Source organism: Triticum dicoccoides, chromosome 3A (assembly GCF_002162155.2).
Source record: "Triticum dicoccoides isolate Atlit2015 ecotype Zavitan chromosome 3A, WEW_v2.0, whole genome shotgun sequence".
NCBI lineage: Eukaryota > Viridiplantae > Streptophyta > Magnoliopsida > Poales > Poaceae > Triticum > Triticum dicoccoides.
In genome coordinates, this window is record NC_041384.1 from 441294305 (window position 1) to 441321546 (window position 27242).

The 27242-nt window shown below is 42.0% G+C and overlaps 1 pseudogene; it reads left to right on the plus strand.

The window, feature by feature from the left end:
- Window positions 1–186: 186 nt before the first annotated feature.
- LOC119273467 overlaps window positions 187–27242 on the plus strand; it is a 32189-nt pseudogene continuing 5133 nt past the window's right edge.

Consider the following 27242-nt stretch of genomic DNA (forward strand, 5'->3'; position numbering starts at 1 on the left):
AAGAAATTGAATGTTATTCATTATGCTAGTAAAACTCTAGATAGTGCTCAAAGAAATTATGCTACTACTGAAAAAGAATTCTTAGCAGTGGTGTTTGCTTGTGATAAGTTTAGACCTTATATTGTTGATTCCAAAGTAACAGTTCACACAGACCATGCTGCTATTAAATATCTTATGGAAAAGAAAGATGCTAAACCTAGACTTATTCATTGGGTTCTCTTGTTACAAGAATTCGATTTGCATATTGTTGATAGAAAAGGAACTGAGAACCCAGTAGCTGATAATTTGTCTAGGCTTGAAAATATGCTTGATGACCCACTTCCTATTAATGATAGTTTTCCTAATGAGCAGTTAGCTGCAATAAATGTTGCTAATGCTACTCCTTGGTATGCTGACTATGCTAATTACATTGTTGCTAAATATTTGCCACCTAGCTTTACATATCAAAAAAAGAAAAGAAAAATCATCTATGATTTAAGACATTACTTTTGGGATGACACACATCTTCATAAAGAAGGAGTAGATGGTATTATTAGACGTTGTGTACCCGAGCATGAACAGGGACAAATCCTACAGAAATGTCACTCCGAGTCTTATGGAGGGCATCATGCTGGAGATAGAACTACTCACAAGGTATTGCAGTCTGGATTTTATTGGCCTACTCTCTTCAAGGATGCTCGTGAGTTTGTCTCATCTTGTGATGAATGTCAAAGAATAGGTAATATTGGTAAGCGTAAAAAATTCCTATGAATTATTCACTTGCTGTTAAACCTTTTGATGTTTGGGGATTTGATTACATGGGACCTTTTCCTTCCTCTAATGGGTCTACACATATTTTGGTTGTTGTTGATTATGTTACTTAATGGGTAGAAGCTATTCCAACTAGTAGTGCTGATCACAACACCTCTATTAAAATGCTTAAGGAAGTTATTTTCCCAAGGTTTGGAGTCCCTAGATATTTAATGACTGATGGTGGTTCACACTTTATTCATGGTGCTTTCTATAAAATGCTTGCTAAGTATGATGTTAACCATAGAATTGCATCACCATATCATCCTCAATCTAGTGGTCAAGTTGTACTTAGCAATAGAGAAATAAAATTAATTTTGCAAAAGACTGTCAATAGGTCCAGGAAGAATTGGTCTAAGAAATTAGATGATGCACTTTGGGCTTATAGAACAACATATAAAAATCCTATGGGTATGTCTCCTTATAAAATGGTTTATGGAAAGGCTTGTCATTTGCCTCTTGAGTTAGAACATAAAGCATACCGGGTAGTTAAAGAACTCAATTATGATTTCAAACTTGCTTGTGAAAAGAGGCTATTTGATATAAGCTCATTAGATGAATGGAGAACCCAAGCATATGAAAATGCAAAGTTATTCAAAGAAAAAGTTAAAAGACGGCATGACAAAAGAATTCAAAAACGTGAGTTTAAAGTCAGAGAATATGTTATTTTGTACAACTCTCGTTTCAGATTCTTTGCAGGAAAACTCCTCTCCAAATGGGAAGGCCCCTATGTCATCGAGGAGGTTTACCGGTCCGGTGCCATCAACATAAATAATTTCGAAGGTACTAACCCGAAGGTTGTCAATGGACAACGAATAAAGCATTATATTTCAGGAACACTTATTAATCTTGAAAGAAATATTATCCAAACTTTAACACCAGAAGAATACATAAAAGAATCCTTTCAGAACACTCCAGAATAGTCAAAATAAGGAGGTACGTGATACGGTAAGTAAACGGACTCCGAAAAATCTGCAAAAATATATTTTATCAGTTTAGGAATATTTTAAAATTTTGGAAATAAAGGAACTTCCAGGAAGCGTCCCCTGGTGGGCACAATACACCAGGGTGCACTAGGCAGGTGGGTTGTGCCCACCTGGGACACCTCTCGTACTCCGTTTTTTCTCCATATGCTTGTCCCCCAAGATAAAAAATCTATATATACTTCCCGAACCCAATAACCACCGTATCACGGAGAAAATCCTCTGTTCTCTTTTCTTGCTATTCCTGGTCAGATTTGTCAAGCTGGGCATCATGTCTTCCTGTTCCTCCAACCACATGGAAGAAGATGCTTGGCTGATGAAGATCGAGACGAAGAGGGAGGAGCCCTCAGACATTATCAAAGGAGACAAGGGCAAGGAAACTACCATGGATCCACCCTCGGTGGCAACACAAGCTCTATTGGCCGAGGAGGAGGAAGATATCCTTAAACCCTGTCTTACTCACCTTACTCATGCTAAGATTAAAGCTTTTCGTGCTTTTGAAATGGTTCGCATACAAAATAAGTGTCTCACTCGCGGAAATATTTTGCATCAAGAGCATATCATCTATCTTCGGAGCGTCATCCGTCGGCTGGAGGATCTCTTGGCCCTTAAAGACAAGATCGCTTCATCACCACCATCACCTTCTTCACCACCAAAGGATAACTGAATATCGGGTATGGGCACTCCCCCTTGGCTTCCGCCAAGCTTTGGGGAGGTGCCCCGGTACCGTATCATCCCACTATCTTTTTACTTTTACTTACCTTAGTTAAATCTTTTTCTTAGGAGAATAAAGTTTAGTGCGATCTTTTCTTCTTTTTGAGATTTGCCTAGTGATCTATCATTGTTATCGTGTGCAAGTTATATAATAAAGTTAGTTTGAGTTTTTGCTTTCTTTATTTTCATGTTGCTAATAAAGAAAAGAAATAAGAAGGAAGAAAAAGAGAAAGGAAATAAATAAAAGAAGGGAAATAAGTCAATAAGATTATATACTAATCCTATGGTAAGTGATAGCACCACATAAGGAAAAGTATAGGTAAGAAAATTTTATTAGAGATTGACAAACATAGCATTAGTCAATGATGCAACTCATGAAATAATTAATAAGGGAAGAGAAGATTCACATATAGATATACTATCCTAGAAATCTTTTGTGATTGTGAGCCCTCATCAAAATATTATATGCCAAAATTGTTGACGTTACATAGAAGTCATATTGTCATAGATCCTTTAACATGTGATGCTTTCCCCCTATCTTTGCTAGCCAAAAATTATGAACTAAGTAGAGATACTACTTGTGCATCCAAAAACCCTTAAACCCAAATCTTTTTCAAGTGTCCACCATACCTACCTAGGGATTGAACAAGATCCCTCAAGTAAGTTTTCATCGGTGCAAAAAGGCAATAAAAATTGCTTCTAAATATGTGAGATCATTTAGTGCAAGAGAAAAATTGAGCGTTGCACGAACTTGGATGACAATGAATAAAGCGACATAGTGCATAATAAAGGTTGTCATCTTAAGGGGCAATGTAATGTGATGTTCTTTTGCACTAAGGGTTTGAGCCTGCAAACAAATAAGCACATGGCAACCTCTACCTCCCTCTACGAAGGGCCTATCTTTTACTTTTATGCAAAGAGTCAAAGTTTTCTCTATGTTCCATTTTATTTTTCTCCTTTGGCAAGCATCATGTGGTGAGGAAAGATCTAGGCACATATGTCCAACTGAATATGGGTAGCATGAGTTATTATTGTTGACATCACCCTTGAGGTGAATACGTTGGGAGGCGAAACTATAAGCCCCTATCTTTCTATGTGTCCGGTTGAAATGTTTTGCTCATGTGCATGCGGTGAGTGTTAGCAATCATGGAAGACTATATGATGGTTGAGTATGTGGACTTGCCTAAAGGCTCCGATACTTGACCCTTCCTGAAAAGATGAAGAATTGTAGTTGCAAAGTTGACCGAGAACATAGTTTGTTTGTCTCTAATAGAGTTTATGCTTCATACTTCGATAGTATGATGAATTGTAACTTATTCTTGAGAAGTCTATGATAAAAATTCTATGATAAAAGTCTTATGTTTAAGTTTTTGCTGTTATAATAATCAACATGGTGCTTCTATGTCCGTATTTTGTTCTATAATGGGAGAAAAGGCATTAGATTTCCAGCTTTTTGGTGTAATTCTAATGCCTTTTCTCCCATAATTTATAAGGAACACACCAAGAGGGAGAATTTCAGCAGCTGGAAATCTGGACCTGGAAAAGCCACGTCGGGCCACCTATTCTGCACAACTCCAAATGGGCTGAAACTTTACGAAGATTTTTTATGGAATATATAAGAAATATTGGAGCCAATAAGTACCAGAGGGGGGCTACCAGGTGGGTACAACCCCCCTGGGCGCGCCAGCCCCCCCCCCCTGGCGCGCCCTGGTGGGTTGTGCCCTCCTCGGCCCACATCCGGTGCCCATATTCTGGTATATAAGTGGTTTTAACCTAGAAAAAATCACAATAATACTTTCAGGACAGATCGCCGCCGCCTCGAGGTGGAACTTGGGCAGGAGCACTTTTGCCCTCCGGTGGAGCGATTCCGCTGGGGGAACTTCCCTCCCGGAGGGGGAAATCATCGTCATCATCATCACCAACAACTCTCCCATCTTGGGGAGGGAAATTGATATGTCCATTTTGCATCATGCTTTTATATCGATATTTATTGCATTATGGATTGTTATTTCACTTTATGTCACAATACTTTTGGCTATTCTCTCTTATTTTACAAGGTTTACATAAGGAGGGAGAATGCCGCCAGCTGGAATTCTGGGTTGGAAAAGGAGCAAATATTAGAGACCCATTCTGCGCAACTCCAAAAGTCCTGAAACTTCACGGAACATCTTAAAATAAATAAAGAAAAATCCTTGCCAAAGATGAAGGCCAGGGGGCCCACACCCTTCTCACGAGGGTGGGGGGCGCCCCCCTAGGGCGCGCCCCCTACCTCGTGGGCCCCCTGGTGGCTCTCCGACGTCCATCTTCTCCTATATGAAGTCTTTTCATGAGAAAAAAAGAGCAAGGAACTTTTCGGGACGAGACTCCGCCGCCACGAGTCGGAACCTTGGCGGAACCAATCTAGAGCTCCGGCAGAGCTGTTCTGCCGGGGATACTTCCCTCCGGGAGGGGGAAATCATCACCATCGTCATCACCAACGCTCCTCTCATCGGGAGAGGGCAATCTCCATCAACATCTTCACCAGGACCATCTCATCTCCAAACCCTAGTTCATCTCTTGTATCCAATTCTTGTCCCGAAGTCCGGGATTGGTGCTAGTAGGTTGCTAGTAGTGTTGATTACTCCTTGTAGTTGATGCTAATTGGTTTATCCGGCTTTCATGATTGCAGTTTTAACACCTTTAAGTTTCATACTACAGTCCGGTTCGAGATCTTCCCCAACAATCATTGTCTTCGAGGAACTCTCTCGCGCCGGAGATGGTGGAGAGCGAGACGCCTCCGCGAGCTTCTCCACCACATGTCGCGGATGACACCAAGGTGTTATCCTAAAGGACTTTTCTGGGCCAAGGAGAAGTGCGGAAGGCCACCAAGACGGCGCCAGAGGGTAATGCCTTGGCTGCCGAGAACATGGGGGGTACAACCCCCATGGAGACCGATGAAGGGGGCCGGACCAGTTTGGTCCCTAGCTACCACTCCGAAGATCCATACGGCTCCGGAATCGAGCGAGCAACCCCCTTTGAAGGAGGGGGAGTGACGACTCCACCGGAGACCTCCATCAATCCGGAGGCGCCGGACATTTTGATGAAAGCACTTCAACGTGCTTCCGTCGTGGAGGAGCATCGTACCCTGATGGGTACGGTGGTTGAGAAGGTCCAGTCCACCAAAGGCGGACTGAATGAAGCCTTCACCGGCCTATTAACAAGCTTCGAGGTATGTGATGTAGTATTCTTAGTCGCTTTGTATATGCAAAAATATGCCTGTGTATAGATAGTAGCCCCTGAGACTCTGTTCGGCTCTTGCAAAGAAGGGCTGAACAGAGGATCAAATAGTTATTCACAGGAGATAATATACGTGTCTATGTTGATAAACATGCTTCACTGTTAGCGGCAACCGCCCAGGCCACCGAAGTGTCCGAACTTTAGCGGAAGTTGGAGCGGGCCGATGAAGAACTCGTCCGCACCAACAAGCAATTTCAGGAATCGCAAGGTATCGTTGGAAAAAATTATTGACACACGTAAAGGAATATGTCAATACGGAGTCTAATCTCCTGTGTTGTTGATCATATTTGCAGATAGGGCGACCGAGGTCGAGGACCTGAAGAGCGCCCTTGCCCAAGCCAAGGAGCAGGCACGGGTGAGCCAAGCAGCCGCTGACAAAGCGGCTGCGGATTTAGAGGCCGAGCAGGTCACCCGCCGTAAGTATGAAGAGCGGGTGACCGAAGTGGAGCAGGCACTCCAGGATGCCGCCAACAAGTGCGAGGCCTTGGAGGAGAGTAATAAGACTCAGGCGTCCGAACTCACCAAGGCTCTTCAAGAGGCAAAGGAGGCGCGGACCGAGTCCTGGGCGGCTCGCGTGGAGATCAAGCAAGCCGGACAGATAGCGGATGGTAAGCCTTTACTTTTATAGAGTATATTTGTCGGTCAAAGATATGCTTTGCTAAATCGACTATGGAGTTCTCCAGATGCTTTTGCGGATATCCCGAGGAGTGTTGCCGATGCCGCACAGTATTTCCCCAAGAAGGGAACGCAATGGAAAAGCTCTTCTGGTCGCAGTACCTAGCACCGGAGCGGCCATTGCTGCTAAACAACTAGATGATGCAATTGGCGGAGCTGCATAGGATGTCCGGTTTGGTCATGAAGGACCTTATAGTCCGGCTATGGCCAGCCGGACCCATTCCTAGAAGCTACTTCGGTCTGGTCAAGCAGCTCGGCGACGCCTTGCCTCGAGTTGAGGTTGTGAAGCGCTCGGCATGCATAGAGGGCGCGCGGATGGCCTTTGCCCGTGTCAAGATGCACTGGGCGAAGATGAAGGATGTCGTTGTGGCTGTCGAGGGTTCGCCCGAAGGCAAGGACTACCGCAAGCCGGAGCGATACTTCGAGGACATCCTGGAGGGTACCCGTTTGATAGAGGGTCAATGCTCGAAGAATATTATGTTTGAATGAATGTATCCGGGCTACCCAGACTGTGTGTTATGAAACAAGTTCTTTGTACAATATCCTTGCTTGTTTATCGCAAATTATTTCCTCCTGTGTGCCCGTTTTTGTATTTGAAAGTTTTGCCAATCGTCGGCTTCAGCCCCCACGTAGATACTATGGGGGTGTTCGAGATAGCACGTGACCACTCTTGTCCCAACATCTTGGTCCGTAAAGGAGGTGATCGTGCAGCGAACTAGGCAATCAGACTATGTGGCTTTACCACTCTCACTTAGCCATAGGAGTTTGATAATGGGATTATAGGCTTAGCCCTTGGTGTTGTTCGGCTATCCGAACTTGGGTGCTTTAAACGCCTGACCGGGTGAAGGCCAGTCCTTCATGTAATACGGAAAAAATTGCAAAAGATTTAATAAGTCACTGAACCGCTGACCAGCTCTCGCCATATCATGATAGTCAGTTTTCGGCTTTCTCTGTTGAGGTATTTGACCGGACAAGCCAGAAACACAATCGCAGTAGTTCTCCCTTTACTACCTTAGCCGAACAATCAAAACATAAGGTGGTAACCACAGGAACCGGGCAACCCAACTATTGACCAAAGACATGATTCGGAGCCGATGCATATAATGTGGTTTTCGGGATGCTGAAGTGTACTATGAAAGTATTCAGACTTTTTGTTTTTGAATATTTGTGGCCGAATAAAGCCCGGTAATTAATGACAATGTGTATATGTCAACCAGTCATGAAGACGGAATATAGGTTATGAAATAAGCCAACACCAAATAAGGTAGGTCAAAACTGTTTCTGCTATATTCTGATTGATACGTCGAACGTGCTCGTATAGAGAATGCCATAATTATCAAGGCTATTTTACATGCCAAGAATTTGAGCACAATGGAAAGCTCTATATAGGTCCTAAAAAAAGGAAAAGGTGGTCTTGAAGATCCTTTGGACAATCTGTCGCACGTCTGCACCGCTTTTCACCTTGGTGTAGGATCCATTTAGAGGATCAATCGATCGACGTAAGGGGCTTGAAGGAGGGCCCTTGGTACCATTGAAAAGTGATTTGGGTTGTAAAGAACCTGAAAAATAATAAAAGAGGAAAAGGAAAAAGGAAGAAGAAGGTCTGAATAGGGTCGAGCCGTATTGTGGACTTTGTTTTTAGTGTGCCTCTGTCCTTGCCCATGGTATTTTTAGTGTGTAGTTATGTACGCGCGGTACATATGCCGCGATTAGGTTGGGGTTTTGATGGAGGCTGAATTTCTAATCTAGCTCTAGATGAGCCGGACTGTCATTTTGCAGGGTAGACCGGACCCGTTTGAAAGTGTCCGGGGGCTTGACTGCCGATGTAGTATTCAGCTTGATAAGGCCACCCTGTGCTTCTGCTGCGAGGGCCGCGGTATGCTCCTCAGTACGAAGGGAGCGCTCCATGTTTCCATTGACCGTTATAATGCCGCGTGGTTCGGGAATCTTGAGCTTCAGATATGCGTAGTGCGGGACTGCATTGAAGTGGGCGAAAGCGGTTCGTCCAAGCAGTGCATGGTAACCACTGCGGAAGGGGACGATGTCGAAGATTAAGTCTTCGCTTCGGAAGTTATCCAGTGAGCCGAAGACTACCTCCAGCGTTATTGACCCTGTGCAGCATGCCTCTACACCGGGTATTACTCCTTTAAAGGTGGTTTTGGTGGGCTTGATCCTTGAGGGATCGATACCCATTTTGCGGACAGTGTCTTGATAAAGCAGGTTAAGACTACCGTCATCGTCATGAGGACTCGCGTGAGATGGAATCTGTCGATGATAGGGTAGAGGACCAATGCTGCCGAACCTCCGTGACGGATACTGGTCGGATGGTCTCTGCGGTCAAAAGTGATCGGGCAGGCCGACCATGGGTTGAATTTTGGGGCGACTGGCTCTATGGTGTAAACGTCCCTTAGTGCGCGCTTGCGCTCCCGCTTGGGGATATGAGTGACATAGATCATATTCACTGTTTTTATCTTGGGGGAAAATTTCTTTTGCCCCCCGTGTTCATTGGGAGAGCCTCATCATCATCCTCGCTAGGCGGCCCTTTCCCCTTATGTTCGGTGTTTATCTTACCGACCTGTTTAAAGACCCAACAATTTCTATTGGTATGATTGGCAGGCTTGTCCAGGGTGCCATGGATCTGGCAAGGCCGATCTAGTATTTGGTCCAAACTAGATGGTGAAGGAAATATGCCCTAGAGGCAATAATAAAGTTGTTAGTTATATTTCCTTATATCATGATAAATGTTTATTATTCATGCTAGAATTGTATTAACCGGAAACTTAGTACATGTGTGAATACATAGACAAACAGAGTGTCACTAGTATGCCTCTACTTGACTAGCTCGTTAATCAAAGATGGTTAAGTTTCCTGGCCATGGACAAGAGCTGTCATTTGATAAATGGGATCACATCATTAGAGAATGATGTGATTGACTTGACCCATCCGTTAGCTTAGCATGATGATCGTTTAGTTCGTTGCTATTGCTTTCTCCATAACTTATACATGTTCCTATGACTATGAGATTATGCAACTCCCGAATACCGGAGGAACACTTAGTGTGCTATCAAACGTCACAACGTAACTGGGTGACTATACAGATGCTCTACATGTGTCTCTAATGGTGTTTGTTGAGTTGGCATAGATCGAGATTAGGATTTGTCACTCCGTGTATCGGAGAGGTATCTCTGGGCCCTCTCGGTAATGCACATCAATATAAGCCTTGCAAGCAATATGACTAAATTAGTTAGTTACGGGATGTTGCATTACGGAACGAGTAAAGAGACTTGCCGGTAACGAGATTGAACTAGGTATTGAGATACCGACGATCGAATCTCGGGCAAGTAACATACCGATGACAAAGGGAACAACGTATGTTGTTATGCGGTTTGACCGATAAAGATCTTCGTAGAATATGTAGGAACCAATATGAGCATCCAGGTTCCGCTATTGGTTATTGACCAGAGATGAGTCTTGGTCATGTCTACGTAGTTCTCGGACCCGTAGGGTCCGCACGCTTAACGTTTGATGACGATCGGTATTATGAGTTTATGTGTACCAACGGTAGTTCGGATTCCCGGATGTGATCACGGACATGACGAGGAGTCCCGAAATGGTCGATACATAAAGATTGATATATTGTACGGATATGTTCGGACATCGAAAGTGTTCCGGAGAAGTTTCGAATAAAATCGGAGTGCATGGGGGTTATCGGAACCCCCGGGGGAACTAATGCGCCTCGTTGGGCCTTAGTGGAGAGAGAGAGGGGCGGCCAGGGCAAGCCGCGCGCCGCCCTCCCCCTTGAGTCCAAATTGGACTAGGAAGGGGGGCGGCGCCCCCTTTTCCTTTCCCCTCTCCCTCTCCTCCCTCCCTCTCTCCGTTTTGGTGGAAACCTACTAGGACTTGGTGTCTTAGTAGGATTCCCCTCTTGGGGGTGCACCAAGGAGGGCCGGCCGGCCTCCCCCCTCCCTCCTTTATATACGTGGGGAGGGGGTACCCTAGAACACACAAGTTGATTGTTTAGCCGTGTGCGGTGCCCCCCTCCACATATTTCCACCTCGGTCATATCGTTGTAGAGCATAGGTGAAGCCCTACGTCGGTAACTTCATCATCACCGTCATCACGCTGTTGTGCTGACGAAACTCTCCCTCGACCTTAGCTGGATCTAGAGTTCGTGGGACGTCACCGAGCTGAACGTGTGTAGATCGCGGAGGTGTCGTACCTTCGGTGCTAGGATCGGTTGGATCATGAAGACGTACGACTACATCAACCGCGTTGTCATAACACTTCCGCTTACGGTCTATGAGGGTACTTGGACAACACTCTCCCCTCTCGTTGCTATGCATCACCTAGATGGATCTTGTGTCTGCGTAGGAATTTTTTTGAAATTACCGCGTACCCCAATAGTGGCATCCGAGCCAGGCCTATGCGTAGATGTTATATGCATGAGTAGAACACAAAGGAGTTGTGGGCGCGGGTATATACATATTGCTTGCCGTCACTAGTTGATTCTTGATTCAGCGGTATTGTTGGATGAAGCGGCTCAGACCGACATTACGCGTACGCTTACGCGAGACTGGTTCTACCGACGTGCTTCGCACACATGTGGCTAGTGGGTGTATGTTTCTCCAACTTTAGGTGAATCAGATTCAATGAACATTGTTCTTTCTGAAGATCAAAAAGAAATCACTATACCGCGTTGTGGTTTTTATGCGTAGGTAAGAATGGTTCTTGCTCAGCCCGTAGTAGCCACGTAAAACTTGCAACAACAAAGTAGAGGACATCTAACTTGTTTTTGCAGGGCATGTTGTGATGTGATATGGTCAAGACATGATGCTAAATTTTATTGTATGAGATGATCATGTTTTGTAACAGAGTTATCGGCAACTGGCAGGAGCCATATGGTTGTCGCTTTATTGTATGAAATGCAATTGCCATGTAATTGTTTTACTTTATCACTAAGCGGTAGCGATAGTCGTAGAAGCAATAGTTGGCGAGACGACAATGATGCTACAGTGGAGGTCAAGGTGTCAAGCCGGTGATGATGGTGATCATGACGGTGCTTTGGAGATGGAGATCAAAGGCACAAGATGATGATGGCCATATCATATCACTTATATGGATTGCATGTGACGATTATCCTTTATGCATCTTATTTGGCTTAGTTCGGCGGTAGCATTATAAGATGATCTCTCACTAAATTTCAAGGTATAAGTGTTCTCCTTGAGTATGCACCGTTGCTACAGTTCGTCGTGCCGAGACACCACGTGATGATCGGGTGTGATAAGCTCTACGTTCACATACAACGGGTGCAAGCCAGTTTTGCACACGCAGAATACTCGGGTTAAACTTGACGAGCCTAGCATATGCAAATATGTCCTCGGAACACTGAGACCGAAAGGTCGAGCGTGAATCATATAGTAGATATGATCAACATAATGATGTTCACCATTGAAAACTACTCCATCTCACGTGATGATCAGACATGGATTAGTTGATATGGATCACGTGATCACTTAGATGATTAGAGGGATGTCTATCTAAGTGGGAGTTCTTAAGTAATATGATTACTTGAAATTTAATTTATCATGAACTTAGCACCTGATAGTATTTTGCATGTTTATGTTGTTGTAGAAATATGGCCCGTGTTGTTGTTCCGTTGAATTTTAATGTGTTCCTAGAGAAAGCTAAGTTGAAAGATGATGGTAGCAATTAGACGGACTGGTTCCGTAACTTGAGGATTATCCTCATTGCTGCATAAAAGAATTACGTCTTGGAAGCACCGCTAGGTGACAAACCCGCTGCAGGAGCAACACCAGATGTTATGAATGTCTGGCAGAGCAAAGCTGATGACTACTCGATAGTTCAGTGTGCCATGCTTTACGGCGTAGAAACGGGACTTCAACAATGTTTTGAACGTCATGGGGCATATGAGATGTTCTAGGAGTTGAAGTTAATATTTCAAGCAAATGCCCGGATTGAGAGATATGAAGTGTCCAATAAGTTCTACAGCTGCAAAATGGAGGAGAATAGTTCTGTCAGTGAACATATACCCAGAATGTCTGGGTACCACAACCACTTGACTCAGCTGGGAGTTAATCTTCCTGATGATAGTGTCATTGATAGAGTTCTTCAATCACTTCCACCAAGCTACAAGAGCTTCGTGATGAACTATAATATTCAAGGGATGGATAAGACAATTCCCAAGCTCTTCGCAATGCTAAAGGCTGCGGAGGTAGAAATCAAGAAGGAGCATCAAGTGTTGATGGTCAACAAGACCACCAGTTTCAAGAAAAAGGGTAAACGGAAGAAGGGGAACTTCAAGAAGAACGGCAAGCAAGTTGCTACTCAAGTGAAGAAGCCCAAATCTGGACCAAAGGCTAAGACTGAATGCTTCTACTACAAAGGGGCTGGTCACTGGAAGCGTAATTGCCCCTAGTATTTGGTGGAGAAGAAGGATGGCAAAGTGAAAGGTATATTTGATATACATGTTACTGATGTGTACCTTACTAATGCTCGCAGTAGCACCTGGGTATTTGATACTGGTTCTATTGCTAATATTTGCAACTCGAAACAGGGGCTACGGATTAAGCGAAGATTGGCTAAGGACGAGGTGACGATGCGCGTGGGAAATGGTTCCAAAGTCGATGTGATCGCCGTCGGCACGCTACCTCCACATCTACCTTCGGGATTAGTTTTTAGACCTAAATAATTGTTATTTGGTGCCAGCATTGAGCATGAACATTATATCTGGATCTTGTTTGATGCGAGACGGTTATTCATTTAAATCAGAGAATAATGGTTGTTCTATTTATATGAGTAATATCTTTTATGGTCATGCACCCTTAATTAGTGGTCTATTTTTACTAAATCTTGATAGTAGTGATACACATGTTCATAGTATTGAAGCCAAAAGATATAAGTTTAATAATGATAGTGTACCTTATTTGTGGCACTGCCGTTTAGGTCATATTGGTGTAAAGCGCATAAAGAAACTCCATGCTGTTGGGCTTTTGGAATCACTTTATTATGAATCACTTGATGCTTGCGAACCATGTCTCATGGGCAAGATGACTAAGACTCCGTTCTCCAGAACAATGGAGCGAGCAACAGACTTGTTGGAAATAATACATACTGATGTATGCGGTCCGATGAGCGTTGATGCTCGCGACGAGTATCGTTATTTTCTTATCTTCACAGATGATTTGAGCAGATATGGGTATATCTACTTGATGAAACATAAATCTGAAACATTTGAAAAGTTCAAGGAATTTCAGAATGAAGTGGAAAATCATCGTAACAAGAAAATTAAGTTTCTACGATCTGATCATGGAGGTGAATATTTGAGTTATGAGTTTGGTCTTCATTTGAAACAATGCGGAATATTTTCGCAACTCACACCACCTGGAACACCACAACGTAATGGTCTGTCCGAACATCGTAACTGCACTTTATTAGATATGGTGCGATCTATGATGTCTCTTACTGATTTACCACTATCATTTTGGGGTTATGCTTTAGACACATCTGCATTCACGTTAAATAGGGCACCATCGAAATCCGTTGAGATGACACCTTATGAACTGTGGTTTGGCAAGAAACCAAGTTGTCGTTTCTTAAAGTTTGGGGTTGCGACGCTTATGTGAAAAAGCTTCAACCTGATAAGCTCGAGCCCAAATCGGAGAAATGTGTCTTCATAGGATACCCAAAGCAGACTGTTGGGTACACCTTCTATCACAAATCCAAAGGCAAGATATTCGTTGCTAAGAATGGATCCTTTCTAGAGAAGGAGTTTCTCTCGAAAGAAGTGAGTGGGAGGAAAGTAGAACTTGATGAGGTAAGTATACCTACTCCCTTATTGGAAAGTATTTCATCACAGAAATCAGTTCTAGTGATTCCTACACCCGTAAGTGAGGAAGTTAATGATGGTGATCATGAAACTTCTGATCAAGTTACTACCGAACCTCGTAGGTCAACCAGAGTAAGATCTGCACCAGAGTGGTACCATAATCCTATTCTGGAGGTCATGTTACTTAACCATGAAGAACCTACGAACTATGAGGAAGCGATGATGAGCCCATATTCCGCAAAATGGCTTGAGGCCATGAAATCTGATATGGGATCCATGTATGAGAACAAAGTGTGGACTTTGGTTGACTTGCCCGATGATCGGCAATCCATAGAGAATAAATGGATTTTCAAGAAGAAGACTGACGCTGACGGTAATGTTACTGTCTACAAAGCTCGACTTGTTGCAAAATGTTTTTGACAAGTTCAAGGAGTTGACTACGATGAGACCTTCTCACCCGTAGCGATGCTTAAGTCCGTCCGAATCATGTTAGCAATTGCCACATTTTATGATTATGAAATTTGGCAAATGGATGTCAAAACTGCATTCCTTAATGGATATCTTAAAGAAGAGTTGTATATGATGCAACCAGAAGGTTTTGTCGATCCAAAAGGTGCTAACAAAGTGTGCAAGTTCCAGCGATCCATTTATGGACTGCTGCAAGCCTCTCGGAGTTGGAATATACACTTTGATAGTGTGATCAAAGCATATGGTTTTATACAGACTTTTGGAGAAGGATGTACTTACAAGAAATTGAGTGGGAGCTCTGTAGCATTTCTGATATTATATGTGGATGACATATTGCTGATCGGAAATGATACTGAATTTCTGAATAGCATAAAAGGATACTTGAATAAGAATTTTTCAATGAAAGACCTCAGTGAAGCTGCTTATATATTGGGCATCAAGATCTATAGAGATAGATCAAGACGCTTAATTTGACTTTCACAAAGCACATACCTTGATAAAGTTTTGAAGAAGTTCAAAATGGATTAAGCAAAGGAAGAGTTCTTGACTGTATTACAAGGTGTCAAGTTGAGTCAGACTCAATGCCCGACCACTGCATAAGATAGAGAGAAAATGAAAGTCATTCCCTATGCTTCAGCCATAGGTTCTATCATGTATGCAATGTTGTGTACCAGACCTGATGTGTGCCTTGCTATTAGTTTAGTAGGGAGGTACCAAAGTAATCCAGGATTGGATCACTGGACAACGGTCAAGAACATCCTGAAATACCTGAAAAGGACTAAGGATATGTTTCTCGTTTATGGAGGTGGCAAAGAGCTCGTCGTAAATGGTTACTTCGATGCAAGCTTTGACACTGATACGGATGACTCTAAGTCACAAATCGGATACTTATTTTTATTGAATGGTGGAGCTGTCAGTTGGTGCAGTTCCAAGCAGAGTGTCGTGGTGGGATCTATGTGTGAAGCAGAGTACATAGCTGCTTCGGAAGCAGCAAATGAAGGAGTCTGGATGAAGGAGTTGATATCCGATCTAGGTGTCATACCTAGTGCATCGGGTCCAATGAAAATCTTTTGTGACAATACTGGTGCAATTGCAAAGGAATCCAGATTTCACAAGAGAACCAAGCACATCAAGAGATGCTTCAATTCCATCCGCGACCAAGTCAAGGAGGGAGACATAGAGATTTCAAGATACATACGGATCTGGATGTTGCAGACCCGTTGACTAAGCCTCTCTCACGAGCAAAACATGATCAGCACCAAGACTCCATGGGTGTTAAAATCTTTACTGTGTAATCTAGATTATTGACTCTAGTGCAAGTGGGAGACTGAAGGAAATATGCCCTAGAGGCAATAATAAAAGTTGTTATTTATATTTCCTTATATCATGATAAATGTTTATTATTCATGCTAGAATTGTATTAACTGAAAACTTAGTACATGTGTGAATACATAGACAAAACAGAGTGTCACTGGTATGCCTCTACTTGACTAGCTCGTTGATCAAAGATGGTTATGTTTCCTAACCATAGACATGAGTTGTCATTTGATTAACGGGATCACATCATTAGGAGAATGATGTGATTGACATGACCCATTCCATTAGCTTAGCACCCGATCGTTTAGTATGTTGCTATTGCTTTCTTCATGACTTATACATGTTCCTATGACTATGAGATTATGCAACTCCCGTTTGCCAGAGGAACACTTTGTGTGCTACCAAACGTCACAACATAACTGGGTGATTATAAAGGAGCTCTACAGGTGTCTCCAAAGGTACATGTTGGGTTGGCATATTTCGAGATTTGGATTTGTCACTCCGATTGTCGGAGAGGTATCTCTGGGCCCTCTCGGTAATGCACATCACATAAGCATGTATTACGAAACGAGTAAAGAGACTTGCCGGTAATGAGATTGAACTAGGTATTGAAATACCGACGATCGAATCTCGGGCAAGTAACATACCGATGACAAAAGGAACAACTTATGTTGTTATGCGGTTTGACCGATAAAGATCTTCGTAGAATATGTAAGAACCAATATGAGCATCCAGGTTCCGCTGTTGGTTATTGACCAGAGATTAGTCTCGGTCATGTCTACATAGTTCTCGAACCCGTAGGGTCCGCACGCTTAATGTTCGATGACGATCAGTATTATGAGTTTATGTATTTTGATGTACCGAAGGTAGTTTGGAGTCCCGGATGTGATCACGGACATGACGAGGAGTCTAGAAATGGTCGAGACATAAGGATTAATATATTGGACGGATATGTTCGGACACCAGAAGTGTTCCGGAGAAGTTTCGGATAAAATTGGAGTGCCGGAGTGTTATCAGAACCCCTGGGGGAACTAATGGGCCTCGATGGGCCTTAGTGGAGAGAGAAAGGGGCGGCCAGGGCAGGCCGCGCGCCCCCCTCCCCCTTGAGTCCGAATTGGACTATGAAGGGGGCGGCGCCCCCCTTTTCCTTTCCCCTCTCCCTCTCCTTCCTCCCCTCTCTCTCCCTTTTGGTGGAAACCTACTAGGACTTGGAGTCCTAGTAGGATTCCCCTCTTGGGGGCGTGCCAAGGAGGGCCGGCCGGCCTCCCCCTCCCCCCTTTATATACGTCGGGAGGAGGGCACCCTAGAACACACAAGTTGATTGTTTAGCCGTGTGCGGTGACCCCCTTCACAAACTTCCACCTCGGTCATATCGTTGTAGAGCTTAGGCGAAGCCCTGTGTCGGTAACTTCATCATCACCGTCATCATGCCATTGTGTTGACGAAACTCTCCCTCGACCTCAGCTGGATCTAGAGTTCATGGGACGTCACCGAGCTGAATGTGTGCAGATCGCGGAGGTGCCGTACCTTCGGTGCTAGGATTGGTCGGATCGTGAAGACGTACGACTACATCAACCGCATTGTCATAACGCTTCCGCTTACGGTCTACGAGGGTAAGTGGACAACACTCTACCCTCTCGTTGCTATGCATCACCTAGATGGATCTTGCGTGTGCGTAGGATTTTTTTTAAATTACTGCGTTCCCCAACAGATGGACCATCTTTGTTTCCTTTGAATGGCTTCTTCCGCTGACCGGGTTTAGAGCCACGGAATCCGGCATTGACCGTCGTGTCTTCGGTATCTTCATTGTTGCTCTGACGGTTGTGTTTGTTGCGTCGAGGCCTGCCGTTGTCGTCTCTGGCTCCGGAGGTGCCAGGGTCACTAGTGATGTTGCTTCTGCGAGCTCGCCAGCTATCTTCTCCCGCACAAAAGCAGGTCATGAGTGTGGTAAGGGCTTCCATGGACTTTGGTTTTTCTTAGTCGAGGTGTCGGGCGAGCCACTTGTCCCGGGCGCTATGTTTCAAGGACGTGAGGGCTTCGGCATCCGGATAATCAACAATTTGGTTCTTTTTAATTAAGAACCCGGTCCAGAGTTTCTGGGCTGAATCTCCGGGTTGCTGGACTATGTGACTAAGGTCATCGGCATCTGGAGGCCGAACATAGGTACCTTGGAAGTTGTCTCTATAGTCATCTTCCAAATCTTCCTAGCTACCAATGGAGTTTTCTGGGAGGCTGTTGAGCCAGTGTCGTGCTGGTCCCTTGAGTTTTAGGGGGGATACTTGATGGCATGGAGATCATCACCGCGAGCCATGTGGATATGAAGAAGAAAATCTTCGATCCATACTGTGGGATTGATACGTCCATTTTTCATCATGTTTCCTTGCTGTTATTTATAATGTTTTCATCCATAATAATGCTTTTTGGAGTAATTCTAATGCCTTTTCTCCCATAATTTACAAGGAACACACCAAGAGGGAGAATTTCAGCAGCTAGAAATCTGGACCTGGAAAAGCCACGTCCGGCCACCTATTCTGCACAACTCCAAATGGGCTGAAACTTTACAAAGATTTTTTATGGAATATATAAGGAATATTAGAGCCAATAAGTACTAGAGGGGGGCTACCAGGTGGGTACAACCCACCTGGGCGCGCCAGGCCCCCCTAGCGCGCCCTGGTGGGTTGTGCCCTCCTCGGCCCACCTTCGGTGCCCATCTTCTAGTATATAAGTGGTTTCGACCTAGAAAAATCACAATAATACTTTCGGGGTGGATCACCACCACCTCGTGGCGGAACTTGGGCAGGAGCACTTTTGCCCTCCAGCGGAGCGATTCCGCTGGGGGAACTTCCCTCCCAGAGGGGGAAATCATTGTCATCATCATCACCAACAACTTCTCCCATCTTGGAGAGGGTAATCTCCATCAACATCTTCACCAGCACCATCTTATCTCAAACCCTAGTTCATCTCCTATATTCAATCTTGTTACCCGAAACTATAGATTGTTGCTAGGGGGTGACTAGTAGTGTTGATTACATCTTGTAGTTGATTACTATATGGTTTATTTGGTGGAAGATTATATGTTCAGATCCATTATGCATATTAATACCCCTCTGATCATGAGCATGTTTGTTGTTTGTGAATAGTTACATTTGTTCTTGAGGTCACGGTATAAATCATGTTACAAGTAATCATGTGAATTTGATATGTGTTCGATATTTTGATAGTATGTATGTTGTGATTCCCTTAGTGGTGTCATGTGAACGTCGACTACATGACACTTCGCCATATTTGGGCCTAAGGGAATGCATTGTGGAGTAGTAAATAGATGATGGGTTGCGAGAGTGACAGAAACTTAAACCCCAGTTTATGCACTATTCCATAAGGGACCGATTGGATCCTAGAATTTAATGCTATGGTTAGGATTTATCCTTAATACTTTTCTCGTAGTTGCAGATGCTTGCGGGAGGGTTAACCATACATAGGAGGTTTGTTCAAATAAGAACAACACGTAAGCACCGGTCCACCCACATATCAAATTATCAAAGTAGCGAACACAAATCAAACCAACATGATGAAAGTGACTAGATGAAATTCTCGTGTACCCTCAAGAACGCTTTGCTTATCATAAGAGACCATTTTGGCCTGTCCTTTGCCTCAAAAGGATTGGGCTACCTTGCTGCATACTTGTTACAATTATCATTACTTGCTCGTTACAGATTATGTTGCTACCAAACTACTCGCTACTTACAATTTCAGCACTTGCAGACAATACCTTACTGAAAACTACTTGTCATTTCCTTCTGCTTCTCATTGGGTTCGACACTCTTACTTATCGAAAAGAGCTACAATTGACCCCCTATACTTGTGGGTCATCAAGGCTATTTTCTGGCGCCGTTGTCGGGGAGTGAAGCGACTTTGCTAAGTGGAATTCGATAAGGAAATATTTATATAGTGTGCTGAAATTTATTGTCACTTGTTACTATGGAAAACAATCCTTTGAGGGGTATGTTCGAGGTATCTTCACCTCGACCGAAACCATAATTAATTTCCCCTCAACCTATAGCACCTACTTAAAATATTGAATATGAAATTCCTTTGGGTATGATAGAACAACTTCTAGCTAATCCGTATGCAGGAGATGGAACGGAACATCCTGATATGCACTTGATACATGTGGAACAAATTTGTGGATTGTTTAAGCTTGCAGGTTTACCCAGGGATGAAGTTATGAAAAAGGTTTTTCCTTTATCTTTGAAGGGAAAATCATTGGCATGGTATAGGCTATGCGATGATATAGGATCATGGAATTGGAATCATTTGAAATTGGAGTTTCACCAAAAAAAAATCCTATGCATCTAGTTCATCGTGATTGGAACTATATATATAATTTTTGGCCTCATGAAGGAGAAAGCATCGCTCTAGCTTGGGGGAGGCTTAAGTCAATGTTATATTCATGCCCCAATCATGAGCTCTCAAGAGAAATTATTATTTAGAATTTTTATGCTCGACTTTCTCGCAATGATCAAACCATGTTGGATACTTCTTGTGTTGGTTCTTTTATGAAGAAGACTATTGAATTTCGGTGGGATCTTTTTGGAAAGAATTAAACGCAACTCTGAAGATTGGGAACTCGACAAAGGTAAAGAGTCGGGTATAAAGCTTAAGTATGATTGTGTTAAATCTTTTATGGATACCGATGCTTTTCAAAAGTTTAGCTCTAAGTATGGACTTGACTCTGAGATAGTAGCCTCCTTTTGTGAATCTTTTGCTACTCATGTTGAACTCCCTAAATAGAATTGGATTAGATATCAACCACCTAGTAAAGAATAAATTAAAGAACCGGTATCAGTTAAAGAAGAAACTATAATCTATAATGTTGATCCAGTTGTTCCTACTGCTTATTTTGAGAAACCTCCTTTTCCTGTTAGGATAAAGGAACATGCTAAAGTTTCAACTGTGGTTAACAAAAGCTCTATTAGAACACCTAAACCAGATGAACAAATTAGAGTTGAACCTGATATTTCTCTAGTTAAAGATCTCTTGGAAGAGGATGTGGATGGGCATGTTATCTACTTCTGTGAAGAAGCTGCTAGAATTGCTAAACCTGATGGAAAAGATAAACATAGACATGTTGTTGGCATGCCTGTCATTTCAGCTAAAATAGGAGATCACTGTTATTATGGTTTATGTGATATGGGTGGTAGTGTGAGTGCTATTCCTCACAAGTTATATCAACAAATTAGGGAGTAAATAGCACCTGTTGAGATAGAAGACATAGATATTACTATTAAACTTGCAAATAGAGACACTATATCACCAGTTGGGATTGTCAGAGATGTTGAGGTCTTGTGTGGGAAAACAAAATATCCTACCAAATTTCTTGTTCTTGATACTCCACCTGATGACTTCTGTCCCATTATCTTTGGTAGACCTTTCTTGAACACAGTTAATGTTGGATAGATTGCCAGAAACAAACTGTGGAAGTTAGCTTTGGTGATGAGTCTCATGAGTTTAATTTTTCCAAGTTTAGTAGAGATTATCATGAAAAATAATTTCCTAGTAAGGATGAATTCATTGGTCTTGCTTCTATTGTTGTGCCACCTACTGATCCTTTAGAGCAATACTTGCTAGACCATGAGAATGATTTACATATGCATGAAAGAAATGAAATAGATAATATTTTCTTTGAGCAATGTCCTCTGCTTAAACACAATTTTCCTATTGAAAATCTTGGAGGTCCTCCTCCACCTAAAGGTGATCTTGTGTTTGAATTAAAACAATTGCCAGACACTCTGAAATATGCTTACCTTGATGAAAAGAATATATATCCTGTTATTATCAGCGCTAACCTTTCAGAACATGAAGAAGAAAGATCATTGAAAGTTCTAAAGAAGCACCGAGCTGCTATTGGATATACTCTTGATTATGTAAAGGGCATTAGTCCCACTCTATGTCAACACAAAATTAATATGGAACCTGATGCTAAACCAGTTGTTGATCACCAATGTCGGTTGAATCCGAAGATGAAAGAGGTGGTAAGAACAGAAATATTAAAACTTCTGGAAGCAGGTACAATTTATCCTATAGCTGATAGTAGATGGGTAGGTCCTATTCATTGTGTCCCTAAGAAGGGAGGTATTACTATTGTTCCTCATGATAAAAATGAACTTATTCCACAAAGAATTATTATAGGCTATAGAATGGTAATTGATTTTAGAAAATTAAATAAAGCAACTAGAAAAGATCATTACCCTTTGCCTTTTATTAATCAAGTGCTTGAAAGATTATATAAGCACACACACTTTTTCTTCCATGATGGATATTCTGGCTTTTCACCAATACCTGTTTCTCAACCTGATCAAGAAAAGACCACTTTTACTTGTCCTTTTGGAACCTATGCTTATAGACGTATGCCTTTTGGTTTATGTAATGCACCTGCTATCTTTCAAAGATGTATTATGGCTATATTCTCTGACTTTTGTGAAAAGATTCTTGAGGTTTTCATGGATGACTTTTCTGTTTATGGGAAGTCTTTTGACGATTGTTTAAGCAATCTTGATCGAGTTTTGTAGAGATGTGAACAAACAAATCTTGTCTTGAATTGGGAGAAGTGCCACTTTATGGTAAATGAAGGCATTGTCTTGGGTCATAAAATTTCTGAAAAAGGTATTGAAATGGACCAAGCTAAGGTTGATGCTATTGAGAAAATGCCATGTCCCAAGGACATCAAAGGTATTCGTAGTTTTTAGGTCATGCTGGTTTCTATAGGAAGTTTATTAAAGACTTCTCCAAAATTTCTAGGCCACTCACTAATCTTTTGCAAAAGGATATTCCTTTTGTCTTTGATGATGATTGTCTTGAAGCCTTTGAAACACTCAAGAAAGCTCTAATTACTGCACCTATTGTCCAACCACCTGATTGGAACTTGCCTTTTGAAATTATGTGTGATGCTAGTGATTATGTTGTTGGTGTTGTTCTAGGACAAAGAGTTGACAAGAAATTGAATGTTATTCATTATGCTAGTAAAACTCTAGATAGTGCTCAAAGAAATTATGCTACTACTGAAAAAGAATTCTTAGCAGTGGTGTTTGCTTGTGATAAGTTTAGACCTTATATTGTTGATTCCAAAGTAACAGTTCACACAGACCATGCTGCTATTAAATATCTTATGGAAAAGAAAGATGCTAAACCTAGACTTATTCATTGGGTTCTCTTGTTACAAGAATTCGATTTGCATATTGTTGATAGAAAAGGAACTGAGAACCCAGTAGCTGATAATTTGTCTAGGCTTGAAAATATGCTTGATGACCCACTTCCTATTAATGATAGTTTTCCTAATGAGCAGTTAGCTGCAATAAATGTTGCTAATGCTACTCCTTGGTATGCTGACTATGCTAATTACATTGTTGCTAAATATTTGCCACCTAGCTTTACATATCAAAAAAAGAAAAGAAAAATCATCTATGATTTAAGACATTACTTTTGGGATGACACACATCTTCATAAAGAAGGAGTAGATGGTATTATTAGACGTTGTGTACCCGAGCATGAACAGGGACAAATCCTACGGAAATGTCACTCCGAGTCTTATGGAGGGCATCATGCTGGAGATAGAACTACTCACAAGGTATTGCAGTCTGGATTTTATTGGCCTACTCTCTTCAAGGATGCTCGTGAGTTTGTCTCATCTTGTGATGAATGTCAAAGAATAGGTAATATTGGTAAGCGTAAAAAATTCCTATGAATTATTCACTTGCTGTTAAACCTTTTGATGTTTGGGGATTTGATTACATGGGACCTTTTCCTTCCTCTAATGGGTATACACATATTTTGGTTGTTGTTGATTATGTTACTTAATGGGTAGAAGCTATTCCAACTAGTAGTGCTGATCACAACACCTCTATTAAAATGCTTAAGGAAGTTATTTTCCCAAGGTTTGGAGTCCCTAGATATTTAATGACTGATGGTGGTTCACACTTTATTCATGGTGCTTTCTATAAAATGCTTGCTAAGTATGATGTTAACCATAGAATTGCATCACCATATCATCCTCAATCTAGTGGTCAAGTTGTACTTAGCAATAGAGAAATAAAATTAATTTTGCAAAAGACTGTCAATAGGTCCAGGAAGAATTGGTCTAAGAAATTAGATGATGCACTTTGGGCTTATAGAACAACATATAAAAATCCTATGGGTATGTCTCCTTATAAAATGGTTTATGGAAAGGCTTGTCATTTGCCTCTTGAGTTAGAACATAAAGCATACCGGGTAGTTAAAGAACTCAATTATGATTTCAAACTTGCTTGTGAAAAGAGGCTATTTGATATAAGCTCATTAGATGAATGGAGAACCCAAGCATATGAAAATGCAAAGTTATTCAAAGAAAAAGTTAAAAGACGGCATGACAAAAGAATTCAAAAACGTGAGTTTAAAGTCGGAGAATATGTTATTTTGTACAACTCTCGTTTCAGATTCTTTGCAGGAAAACTCCTCTCCAAATGGGAAGGCCCCTATGTCATCGAGGAGGTTTACCGGTCCGGTGCCATCAACATAAATAATTTCGAAGGTACTAACCCGAAGGTTGTCAATGGACAACGAATAAAGCATTATATTTCAGGAACACTTATTAATCTTGAAAGCAATATTATCCAAACTTTAACACCAGAAGAATACATAAAAGAATCCTTTCAGAACACTCCAGAATAGTCAAAATAAGGAGGTACGTGATACGGTAAGTAAACGGACTCCGAAAAATCTGCAAAAATATATTTTATCAGTTTAGGAATATTTTAAAATTTTGGAAATAAAGGAACTTCCAGGAAGCGTCCCTTGGTGGGCACAATACACCAGGGTGCACTAGGCAGGTGGGTTGTGCCCACCTGGGACACCTCTCGTACTCCGTTTTTTCTCCATATGCTTGTCCCCCAAGATAAAAAATCTATATATACTTCCCGAACCCAATAACCACCGTATCACGGAGAAAATCCTCTGTTCTCTTTTCTTGCTATTCCTGGTCAGACTTGTCAAGCTGGGCATCATGTCTTCCTGTTCCTCCAACCACATGGAAGAAGATGCTTGGCTGATGAAGATCGAGACGAAGAGGGAGGAGCCCTCGGACATTATCAAAGGAGACAAGGGCAAGGAAACTACCATGGATCCACCCTCGGTGGCAACACAAGCTCTATTGGCCGAGGAGGAGGAAGATATCCTTAAACCCTGTCTTACTCACCTTACTCATGCTAAGATTAAAGCTTTTCGTGCTTTTGAAATGGTTCGCATACAAAATAAGTGTCTCACTCGCGGAAATATTTTGCATCAAGAGCATATCATCTATCTTCGGAGCGTCATCTGTCGGCTGGAGGATCTCTTGGCCCTTAAAGACAAGATCGCTTCATCACCACCATCACCTTCTTCACCACCAAAGGATAACTGAATATCGGGTATGGGCACTCCCCCTTGGCTTCCGCCAAGCTTTGGGGAGGTGCCCCGGTACCGTATCATCCCACTATCTTTTTACTTTTACTTACCTTAGTTAAATCTTTTTCTTAGGAGAATAAAGTTTAGTGCGATCTTTTCTTCTTTTTGAGATTTGCCTAGTGATCTATCATTGTTATCGTGTGCAAGTTATATAATAAAGTTAGTTTGAGTTTTTGCTTTCTTTATTTTCATGTTGCTAATAAAGAAAAGAAATAAGAAGGAAGAAAAAGAGAAAGGAAATAAATAAAAGAAGGGAAATAAGTCAATAAGATTATATACTAATCCTATGGTAAGTGATAGCACCACATAAGGAAAAGTATAGGTAAGAAAATTTTATTAGAGATTGACAAACATAGCATTAGTCAATGATGCAACTCATGAAATAATTAATAAGGGAAGAGAAGATTCACATATAGATATACTATCCTAGAAATCTTTTGTGATTGTGAGCCCTCATCAAAATATTATATGCCAAAATTGTTGACGTTACATAGAAGTCATATTGTCATAGATCCTTTAACATGTGATGCTTTCCCCCTATCTTTGCTAGCCAAAAATTATGAACTAAGTAGAGATACTACTTGTGCATCCAAAAACCCTTAAACCCAAATCTTTTTCAAGTGTCCACCATACCTACCTAGGGATTGAACAAGATCCCTCAAGTAAGTTTTCATCGGTGCAAAAAGGCAATAAAAATTGCTTCTAAATATGTGAGATCATTTAGTGCAAGAGAAAATTGAGCGTTGCACGAACTTGGATGACAACGAATAAAGTGACATAGTGCATAATAAAGGTTGTCATCTTAAGGGGCAATGTAATGTGATGTTCTTTTGCACTAAGGGTTTGAGCCTGCAAACAAATAAGCACATGGCAACCTCTACCTCCCTCTACGAAGGGCCTATCTTTTACTTTTATGCAAAGAGTCAAAGTTTTCTCTATGTTCCATTTTATTTTTCTCCTTTGGCAAGCATCATGTGGTGAGGAAAGATCTAGGCACATATGTCCAACTGAATATGGGTAGCATGAGTTATTATTGTTGACATCCCCCTTGAGGTGAATACGTTGGGAGGCGAAACTATAAGCCCCTATCTTTCTATGTGTCCGGTTGAAATGTTTTGCTCATGTGCATGCGGTGAGTGTTAGCAATCATGGAAGACTATATGATGGTTGAGTATGTGGACTTGCCTAAAGGCTCCGATACTTGACCCTTCCTGAAAAGATGAAGAATTGTAGTTGCAAAGTTGACCAAGAACATAGTTTGTTTGTCTCTAATAGAGTTTATGCTTCATACTTCGATAGTATGATGAATTGTAACTTATTCTTGAGAAGTCTATGATAAAAATTCTATGATAAAAGTCTTATGTTTAAGTTTTTGCTGTTATAATAATCAACATGGTGCTTCTATGTCCGTATTTTGTTCTATAATGGGAGAAAAGGCATTAGATTTCCAGCTTTTTGGTGTAATTCTAATGCATTTTCTCCCATAATTTATAAGGAACACACCAAGAGGGAGAATTTCAGCAGCTGGAAATCTGGACCTGGAAAAGCCACGTCGGGCCACCTATTCTGCACAACTCCAAATGGGCTGAAACTTTACGAAGATTTTTTATGGAATATATAAGAAATATTGGAGCCAATAAGTACCAGAGGGGGGCTACCAGGTGGGTACAACCCACCTGGGCGCGCCAGCCCCCCCCCCC